The sequence below is a fragment of the Trachemys scripta genome, unplaced genomic scaffold (assembly GCF_013100865.1).
Source record: "Trachemys scripta elegans isolate TJP31775 unplaced genomic scaffold, CAS_Tse_1.0 scaffold_80, whole genome shotgun sequence".
Classification (NCBI taxonomy): domain Eukaryota; kingdom Metazoa; phylum Chordata; order Testudines; family Emydidae; genus Trachemys; species Trachemys scripta.
Window position 1 is genome coordinate 40,942 of NW_023260566.1, and position 9,753 is coordinate 50,694.

Consider the following 9,753-nt stretch of genomic DNA (forward strand, 5'->3'; position numbering starts at 1 on the left):
CAGGGGTTTCTTTTGGGGGTGGCAGAAGTTGAGGGGCCAAGAGTGTGTTAAGGCAGGGGAAGTAGGGCTGGAAGGAGCCTTTATGAACTAATTAATGCCTGTAATTAAGAACATAAGAACGGCCATACTGGGTCAGACCAAGGGTCCATCTAGCCCAGTGTCCTGTCTACCAACAGTGGCCAATGCCAGGTGCTTCAGAGGGAATGAACAGAACAGGGAATTACCAAGTGATCCATCCCCTGTCGCCCATTCCCAGCTTCTGGAGACCCTAATAAAAAAAAAATATAATGGAGATATCCCATCTCCTCGAACTGGAAGGGACCTTGAAAGGTCATCAAGTCCAGCCCCCTGCCTTCACTAGCAGGACCAAGTACTGATTTTGCCCCAGATTCCCAAGTGGCCCCCTCAAGGATTGAACTCACAACCCTGGGTTTAGCAGGCCAATGCTCAAACCACTGAGCTATCCCTCCCCCCACAGCTATCCCTCCCTAGGCCCACAACCAGCGCCAAATCTATCACCACTGAGCATCATCATACAGATCATTTACTTAGTTAATTATTAATAAGCAATAAAGTGTAGACAGAAGCTTTTTCCTGGTTGTGTTTAAAGAACTTGTGTGTTATGAATACTACATGATTTTAAACCATCCCCAGGATGTAATATTGAGGGATAACAACAAACAAAACCAACAACAATATTTCCATTCCCACTGACTTTCAGACAAGGATCATCATTCACCCTGAAACACAGATCTCCACTCCCATTACCAGTCATGTTCCCTTTCATATCCCCACACTCATTCCCACACTGGAGAGAGAGAGAGAGAGAGAATGTTCTCGGGGAATGTTCCATAGACAGTTACACTGAAGGACACTCAGACGATGAGGGTGGGTGGGTGGATGGCTCCACAATGCACCATGGTCCTAGGCTCTCAGACTGGCTGGAGACCAGTTCAGTGANCCTGGACTTCATCCTCTGGAAACCTGTCTGCCAAATGTGCACACAAGTTGTTTATGAAAGTTATTATGGAACTGGTATCAATTTCATTATTTTCTTGAGAGCTCATATCTAAGAGAGCCTTAACTTTGTCACTCCATAAGACCGAATCTCCAAGGTACTGTCTTCTGATCTTGTTCCGTTTATCTCGGGCAAGGTGAAAAGCTTCAAGAGGTGTAAGGCCCCGTTTCTGGAGCAGCGTGGATAGTGAAGCCAGCTCCGACAAAACAGCATTCAAAACTTCTAATGTTTTTCGGTGTTCCATGTTATTCAGCTTTTTATGGCAGTATTTAGAAAGTGGATCAATATCTTTGTCTTGCTCAACATATTCCAGAAGAGGATTATAGTTGCGAACAATTGCTCGAAGTGCAAAGTGCCTAGATAACCAGCGCACTTCATTGAGTGGCCTGAAAGCCACTGCCTCACATTCAGAAGCATCCACTATTTCCTGAAATTTGCATTTTCTCCTGGATGACCGACAGAACACCGTGTAGACAGTTCTCATTAAGGTTTTGATGTCTCTTATCAGCTTGACCTCTTTCCATGCATCGGAAATCCCCAAGTCTTCCCGGTGTGCAACGCAATGTTGCTGCACTGAGTGTGGAATATCGCATTTCAGCTGAGCTGCCACGCCATTGAGTTTGCCCAACATCACGGAGGCACCTTCAGATGTGAACATCACCACTTTCGTTAGATCAAGTTGGTGTTGTTTATAAAACTCTTTGATTGCAGACACTTTGCTACACCATCACATTCTTGCAATCGTAATAATCGACCAATTGAAGTTTTATAGTCTGCAGAATTTATGGATCTATATTTAAAATAGAGTATCAAGTATCTGTTAATGGATATATCAGTGATTTCATCAACAGCTAGAGTAGGAAACATTGCCGATGCTATTTCATGCATGAGGTCATTTTGGACAATGCAGTTGATAATTTCAAGACATTCAAAAGCATAATTTTTACTTCTCCAGCTCGCTGGTATGCGCACGTACTTTTCCATATGGTCATTAATATCCTGAACAGAAAGCATGGAGCTGTTTATTTTAATAGCTAACAACACACTGTCAATAAGTACCTTGATTTCCTCTGGGTTTCAGCGCATGCGTTCAAGATTAATTTGCCTCCTCTGCTTTTCAGCTGGACTTTCAAGGATCATGCTAAGCAATCCGCTCCTTAAGGAAAGGTTTTTGTTTCTAAGTCTTGTTACACACTCTATATGAGACTTACTTGACAGATGATGCTTTAAGAAATCCAACTTCCAAACATAGTTTCACATTCTTCCTGTTGAAAATTCTCCCGAAGCTCTGGCATCTCGACAATATACACAAACCACTCCGTTGTCCTCATCATATGTGAATATTTCACAAAGTTTAACAAGCATTACACTGTGACTTCGGTGTAACCTTCTCTATAGTCTCATCCAGCCATCCAGATTTAAATGAAATCACTGTTCATTTACGCTTTAGACCGCTAGACAGTGACATTTGGGGATTGACTTTTTACCAGATTGGTTTATTTAAAATTAATACTTTCATTAAATGGCTACTATTTTATGCGCTGAACAGCGTGACTTGACAAAAGGGGCAAACGGGAGATCATTCAGATCAGGATACCGGATGTTTCTGCATAGCAAAAAAATGCGGGAAAATGGTAAAACATCCCTAGTAAATGTATGAAGGCCAATGCCTTTGAAAGATTTTCAATCATGGAAACAACATTTACCTTTGTTCATTTCTGCGAAATCTTTGCAGTACCTTAGCAACTACGGCCAGGCATTTTGACTTATTTGCATGTACTTGAGTTTGTACACAGCCAAATGAACAGACTGCAAGGAGATGTGGGGGTCCCAACCGTTCCAATGTGATCAACGTTCCATGTTCGAAATGCTGGTGGGGAGGGGTACGATTCATTGCCCTCCTTTCCCTTTCCACCCCTTGCCAGCTAGTAGAATCCGGCTTTGTTGATAAATGGCGGGTGAACAACGTCAAAAGTCGCCCGTAAATGATATTTTGGCCTGGCTCTGATGTAGTATTTCATTTTTTGTGCACACGGTGTTTCAACGTGTGCGTGGGGTTTGGGATGTGTGTGTGCACGCACATGTGCACAGCGTGGAGAGAACAGTGCTCTTCAGATGTTAATATGCCCCTCCTTGCATAGGTGTTGACTCCAGGGCTGGAACTACAGACACCAACTTTCCGATGTGCTGGGAGGTGCTCACTACTCAACCCCCTGCTCTGCCCCAGGCCCTGCCCACACTCCATCCCTTCCTCCTACGCCCCCCACCCCTTCCCCCGAATGTGCCGTGCCCTCCCTCCTCTCCCTCACCCCCCCAGAGCCTCCTGCTTGCAAAATAGCTGATCACGGCAAGCGGGAGACATGGGGGGGGTGGGTGGTGCTGGGAGCTGGGGGGAGCGGATGGGGGGCTGCTGACGTATTACTGTGGCTCTTCGACAATGTACATTGGTAAATTCTGTCTTCTTCTCAGGCTCAGGCTGGCCACCCCTGCCTTAGGCGCTTGGACCACAGCCACGCCCAACGCCAACACTAACAATAAACATAGCAATAATAGTAATAATAATAAATAATAAATTCCATTCTCACATTCATATCCTATCACCACCTCCCTGACACTCATCTTTCCATTCCTCTCTCCAGTCTGAGGCGTGTTCTCTTTAATATCCCCGGGCTCATTCTCACGCATGTTAATTCCCATTAACACTCATCTTCCTGTTTGCATGTTTTTACATTTTCCTTTTCACTCTCCCGCACCTGTACCCGTGTCCGGTCACACGCCTGTTGGGATATGTAAGGGTTAAAGCAGAAACCTGGGAAACTGCTGGTGAAGAGAGATGGCCCTAGGGAGTAAAGGCCAAGCACCGCTTCTGCGCTTGACAGATAAAGTGGAGGCATCGTTCTGTGTTGGAGAGATTTAGGGCTACACCTCCCCCTTTCTTCTCCTTGTTGAGGGCTTGAGAAGGGTGCAGCTGCCTAAGGAACGTGGGATTAAAAGGAACCTCGTTGGGTAAAGGAGTGTATCTCCCTCTCCCTTCCTTTCCCAGCTGCACAGTAGAGTTTGGGGTCATGGCCCCTTTCTCCCTCCCCTGCAAACTGCTGATCCAGGGAGTTCATGACACAATTATAGCACAGAGGTGTATCTTCAAAGTAAAACTTACTGTTAGAATATGTTAATAAGGTAAACAGTAATCAGGGCAAGGATAATTATATTCAGTATAGGGTTATTAATATTCATTGTATGGGTGTTCCTATTACTCCATAAGGGTGTTGTAATAAATGTAGAAATTGACATACTAATGTAAATAAAAAGAATGGGCTGTAACCAATCCAGTGCTTACTGGACAATTGGGTCCAGGGGAACAAGTACCGCAATAAAGAAGCCCATCTACTTAAATCTGCCTCTGGGTCAGCCTGTTCTTCTAACAATTCCCTTTCCGGTTCTCTTTCCCACTCACCGCTCCATTCCTGTTCACACTGAAATTCCTAGTCCCATCCCTACTCAGATTCCCATTGCAGCGGTAGGAGCCTGGGCATTCGGCCCTGAATTAATTCTAAGTACTAACAGAATCAGGGCAGTGTTTGAATGTGCTCCCAGTCAGGGCTGGCTTTAGGCCAATTCCCCCGATTCCCCCGAATCAGGCCCCGCGGCTAAGAGGGCCCCGTGCCCAGCCAGAGCGCGGCAAGCCCACGGCCCCGCTCCCCGGGCCGGAGCTCGGCAAGCCCCACGGCCCCACTACCCCAGCCAGAGCACAGCAATCCTAGCGGCCCCACTACCCCGGCCAGAGCGCGGCAATCCCTGCAAAACGCTTCCCCTGGCCGGAGAGCGGGCAGACAGTTCTAAGCATGCGGCCCCACTCCCCGGACCGGAGCACGGCAATCCAAAGTGCTGCCGAAGACTCAGAGTGCCGCCCGGTGAGTACAAGCCCCACGAATCGGGCCCCACACTTGCTAAAGCCGGCCCTGCTCCCGGTAATGGTACCAATCAGTGCAAAAATCACACCCAGGAAGCCACATGGCCTGTTAGACAGGATGCTACAGTGAACCAGAACAGCACAGGGGTTTCTTTTGAGGGTGGCAGAAGTTGAGGGGCCAAGAGCGTGTTAAGGCAGGGGAAGTGGGGCTGGAAGGAGTCTTTATGAACTAATTAATGCCTGTAATTAAGAACATAAGAACGGCCATACTGGGTCAGATCAAAGGTCCATCCAGCCCAGTATCCTGTCTACCGACAGTGGCCAATGCCAGGTGCCCCAGAGGGAATGAACCTAACAGGTAATGATCAAGTGATCTCTCTCCTGCCATCCATCTCCACCCTCTGACAGACAGAGGCTAGGGACACCATTCCTTACCCATCCTGGCTAATAGCCATTAGTGGACTTAACCTCCATGAATTTATCTAGTTCTCTTTTAAACCCTGTTATAGTCCTAACCTTCACAACCTCCTCAGGCAAGGAGTTCCACAGGTTGACCGTGCTCTGTGTGAAGAAGAACTTCCTTTTATTTGTTTTAAACCTGCTGCCCATTAGTTTCATTTGCTGGCCCCTAGTTATGGGAACAAGTAAATAACTTTTCCTTTTTCACTTTCTCCACACCACTCAGGATTTTATATACCTCCATCATATCCCCCGTTAGTCTCCTCTTTTTCATGCTGAAAAGTCCTAGCCTCTTTAATCTCTCCTCATATGGGACCCGTTCCAAACCCCTAATCATTTTACTTGTCCTTTTCTGAACCTTTTCTAATGCCAGTATATCTCTTTTGAGATGAGGGGACCACATCTGTGCACAGTATTCAAGATGTGGGGATTACACATCTATATTTGTATATGCCGGCTGTGAAATGAAGCGTGGGGAGAAAGTGAAATTAAACCACTGGTTTCTTTGTTTACTCTCCTTTGTACCGAATGGGGTCACTGTTACTGGCAGCCCTTGAGGCCACCAGGAGATACAGTCTCATGCAGTTGCGAAGGAAGGGTTTTGGCTGAGGTCAGGTTGGTTTCCTTTCCCTCTGATGTCTGCACGGTAAATACTGGGCGGGGTTCTGTTCTGGACTCAGGCCAGCAAGTTTTTGCAGAACTGGGACTAGAGCCCATGTGCCCCCAGACCAGACCAGTGGGCCAGCAACTACACTGCAGTGCCCCCAAATAAACTCTCCTAAGGGAGCCGTCTCAGCGGGACAGTGCTGCTGCCCTGGAGCAGGCTGGCTTGCCGCAAAGGAGGGAAGGGCCTGGGACCAGCCAACCCTGATTGCAAAGGAGCCAAACCTGGGCGAGATGAGGTGATTGCCCTACAAAGAATAGCAGGAGCTGCGATGAAAGGGGAATGCTCGGTGCTCGTCCGGCAGAAAGTCCTGGGGGTTAGGACTGAGACTCCGGCCAGGCAGGGTAATCGATGGGGCCGAGTGTAAATCCCCCCAGTCCCGGTGAGGAAGGGCCGGCCCCTGGATCCTGCTTTCTGTGGCTCTAGGGTTGCCTAAAGCAGCAGGTGAATCTGAACCATTTCAAACTGAACAGACTGACACGCTGGTGAGAAACCCCAGCAGACGGACTGTCGGCATCAAAGCAGCGGGGACTTTCTCTGCTAATCGCAACGGGAGGTTTTTGTCTGAGCTCAGACCGGCTTTGCCTCACTGTGTGTCTCGCACAGTGATACCGGGCGGTGTCCTCAGGCTTCAGGCCGGTCATTTGCAGGTACAACAGGCTGTTGGAGTTGTCCCTGGAGATGGTGAATCGGCCCTTAACTGAGTCAGCGTAATATATAGTGGTGACATCAATGAAAGCGATCCACTCCAGTCCCTTCCCGGGAGCCTGGCGGACCCAGCTCATCTGGTGGCTGCTGAAGGTGTATCCGGAGGCTTTGCAGGAGAGGCGGAGAGAGTCTCCGGGCTTTTTCACATCCCCTCCGGACTCCACCAGCTGCACCTGGGACCAGGCACCTGGAAATAAAGACAGGTTACAAATTACTCCAATTTCAATGGCAACAGTGTAATGTTCCCCTGTTCCTCCAGCACAGTTACGGGGCTAAAATACCTTCTAAAGCGGCTACAATGAAAAACAAACGGATCCAACGGCCCATTTTCCCGGTGTTGGAGGGGAAAGTTCTCAGGGGAATTGGCTGAGAACTGCACAGACACAAGCAGCTCTGGATTATCTCTACGGGTGCAACCTGGGCAGAGAGAGAGAGAGGGATGTAAATAGGAAACTCTCACCCTTATTTGCATATTCTTTATTCCCTATTTGCATATTCTCCTCCTTTTAACAGAAACAAAATCTGATGTGATGTATTACATGCAGTAGGACTCAGAGGGAGGGAGTCAGGTTATTCCAGACCGTGTGTTTGTACAGCGCCAAGCACAGTGCAGTGAGATGCCAAGTACACTTTTGACAATGGAAAAATAAAGAGATGTCTGGAAGATGCTTGATTCCCCAGAAGGAAATTTTGGGGCTGGATTACAGCCACGTTGTTTGGCCATGGGGGACTCAGAGATGCCTGGAGAGATTGGCCAGATAATGAGGAAAATTGTGTTTTAAATCTGTTATAAAAGAAACAAATACCTGAGGTTGACTCTTAAGGGAGTAACAATATGAATAAAGGTTGTGTGTGGGGTGGGGTGTGAAACTCAGCCCAGTGAGGCTGTGGAACGGTTAGTGTTAGTGACTGGGGAGGGGTCGGGTCACCCACCCGCTGGAGAGTGAAGATAACTTGGGGCTCTGGGAATGAGCTGGGATCAAACCCCTGTTCACACCTCTTCCCAGCAGGGACTGGCTCCACTGACACGTGCCAGAGGGAACTATTTCCTGGCAGGTCGGACACATGGCTCAGGGCCACACGCCAATGTTCTCACTCCCGGGAGTCCCCCCATTTATGTCAGTGAGACCAGTGGTGTGTCTGGTGGGGAGGGAAGTAGGTTGTGCTCGACCTTGGTGCGCTGTGGGAGATTCCCATGGACCTGTGGAGTTAAAAGCTGGTGTCATATGTGCACCCACCCTGATGCCCCTTCTCATGCCTGTCCCACAGCTGTGCTCTGGGGTGTCACTCCTGCCCCCCGCTGCCGTGTGAACAGGGATGATACAGCCATGCGGTGAGCACCAGGCAGGGCAGCCCCCGGCTCACTGGAGGGGGGACGGGTTGATGCTAAAGAGAAGATATCTTGGGTTACTGGGGTTCAGGGACATTTTATTGTACATAGCTCTGCACCTCAAACCACTGACATTGTTCTAAAAACTGGGACAGGGACAATGAGGCAGAATCAGACAAGGGGGAAGAAAGTGAATTGTGATATCAGACTGGTGAGCCCCGGGTGGGAGCGAGAGGAAGTGAGAGGGGATTTGGGGAGGGGCGAAGTTACTCTCATTTTTGGGCCATGGTGTTGTCCCACTCGGGTGCACGATCCCCAGAAAAAAGTGGGGAGGTCGCAGTTCCCTTCCCCTTTCCCGCCCCCCAGCCAGAAGTGCTTCAGTGGTCACGGTTTACTGTTTGTGAAATATCCCGCTATTGCATGTCCGGGGGATGGTTCGCCAGTCCAGGGCAGATGGACTCACAAGGAAAATGAGAAGCCCTGAGCGGTAGACACCAGGAAATGCCTCAAGCACTCGGCTCTCTGACTCTGCCCTCATCTCTCACCTGTGGGTCTCTGCTTCTCCCTGCGTCACAGCCTCTGCCTTGGAGAGTCCAGTCAACCTGAGAGAATCCACTTTAGCTGGGCCTCAGCACAATCCCTGGGTTATTGGTGCAGATAAGGTCTGAGGATTGGGGACTTTTATCTCCCCGGTTGCTACATTCAATTTAGGAAATCTATTATCGGTTGGCTCTTTAACTGTGCCCATTGACGTCAGCTGACGTCAGGAATTCGGGAATGCTATCTTCAGAACCCCAGGCCTGCCCCGTTCCAGGGGGAGCTGAGCGGGCTGTGCTCAGGAACTGAGTGATCCCTGTGCCAGAGGCTGAGCTGGGCCTGGTGTTGCCATGAGTGACATTGCAAGCAGGGAATGAAAGGGTTAACACCTGCTAGCAGGTTTTCATTACTCCTATGCCCGGCCTCACTGCTGTGCCTCACTCAACGCTGTTTGTGTATCTGCTGCCCCATGTATCTGTCAAGGCTGTTTCCCCGCTCTGACACTTCCAGTGCAGAAGGTGGGACCCGCAAAAGACCTTAAAATACTAGTCACTAAAGGCTGCCTTAAAACTCCCCAAGGTTACAGACTCCCTGGCCTTGGACTGGTATCACGGCCACCACCCAAATGCAAAATCCCCTTTGAGAACCCAGAAAGGCGCGCTTGGGCATTCCTTCCTGTGGGGTACCCTCCAGCCCCTTCACCCGCCCTCCGGGGAAGAGCTGAGAAAGAAAACAAAGGAAATCAGCTGTTGCCACCAGCTAATTAAACAACCTGCACAAACCTCTCAGGGACACAAAAATCCAATCCTGTTCTTCAAAAAGGTACATTTTATTAAAAACAAAAAGAAAGAAAATACATCTGGAACTTAGGCTTTTTGCTAGGTTTAAAAAAAGCAATTGCAAGGATTAAGCATCAAGATAGCTTCTTGAGGTCCAGCTTAGAGGTTGCAAGCAAAACAAAAGCACCTGGGGGTTAGCACAGATGAATCCACAAGCCATAAAAAAATAAAAAGAGATAAACCTAATCGCATCTTCCTAAACATTTCCTGATCTTCTTACATATCTGGGGTTTCAAATGAATAGTTTCTAGGTATGATCTGATGACTTTTCATACCTGGTCCAAAGCT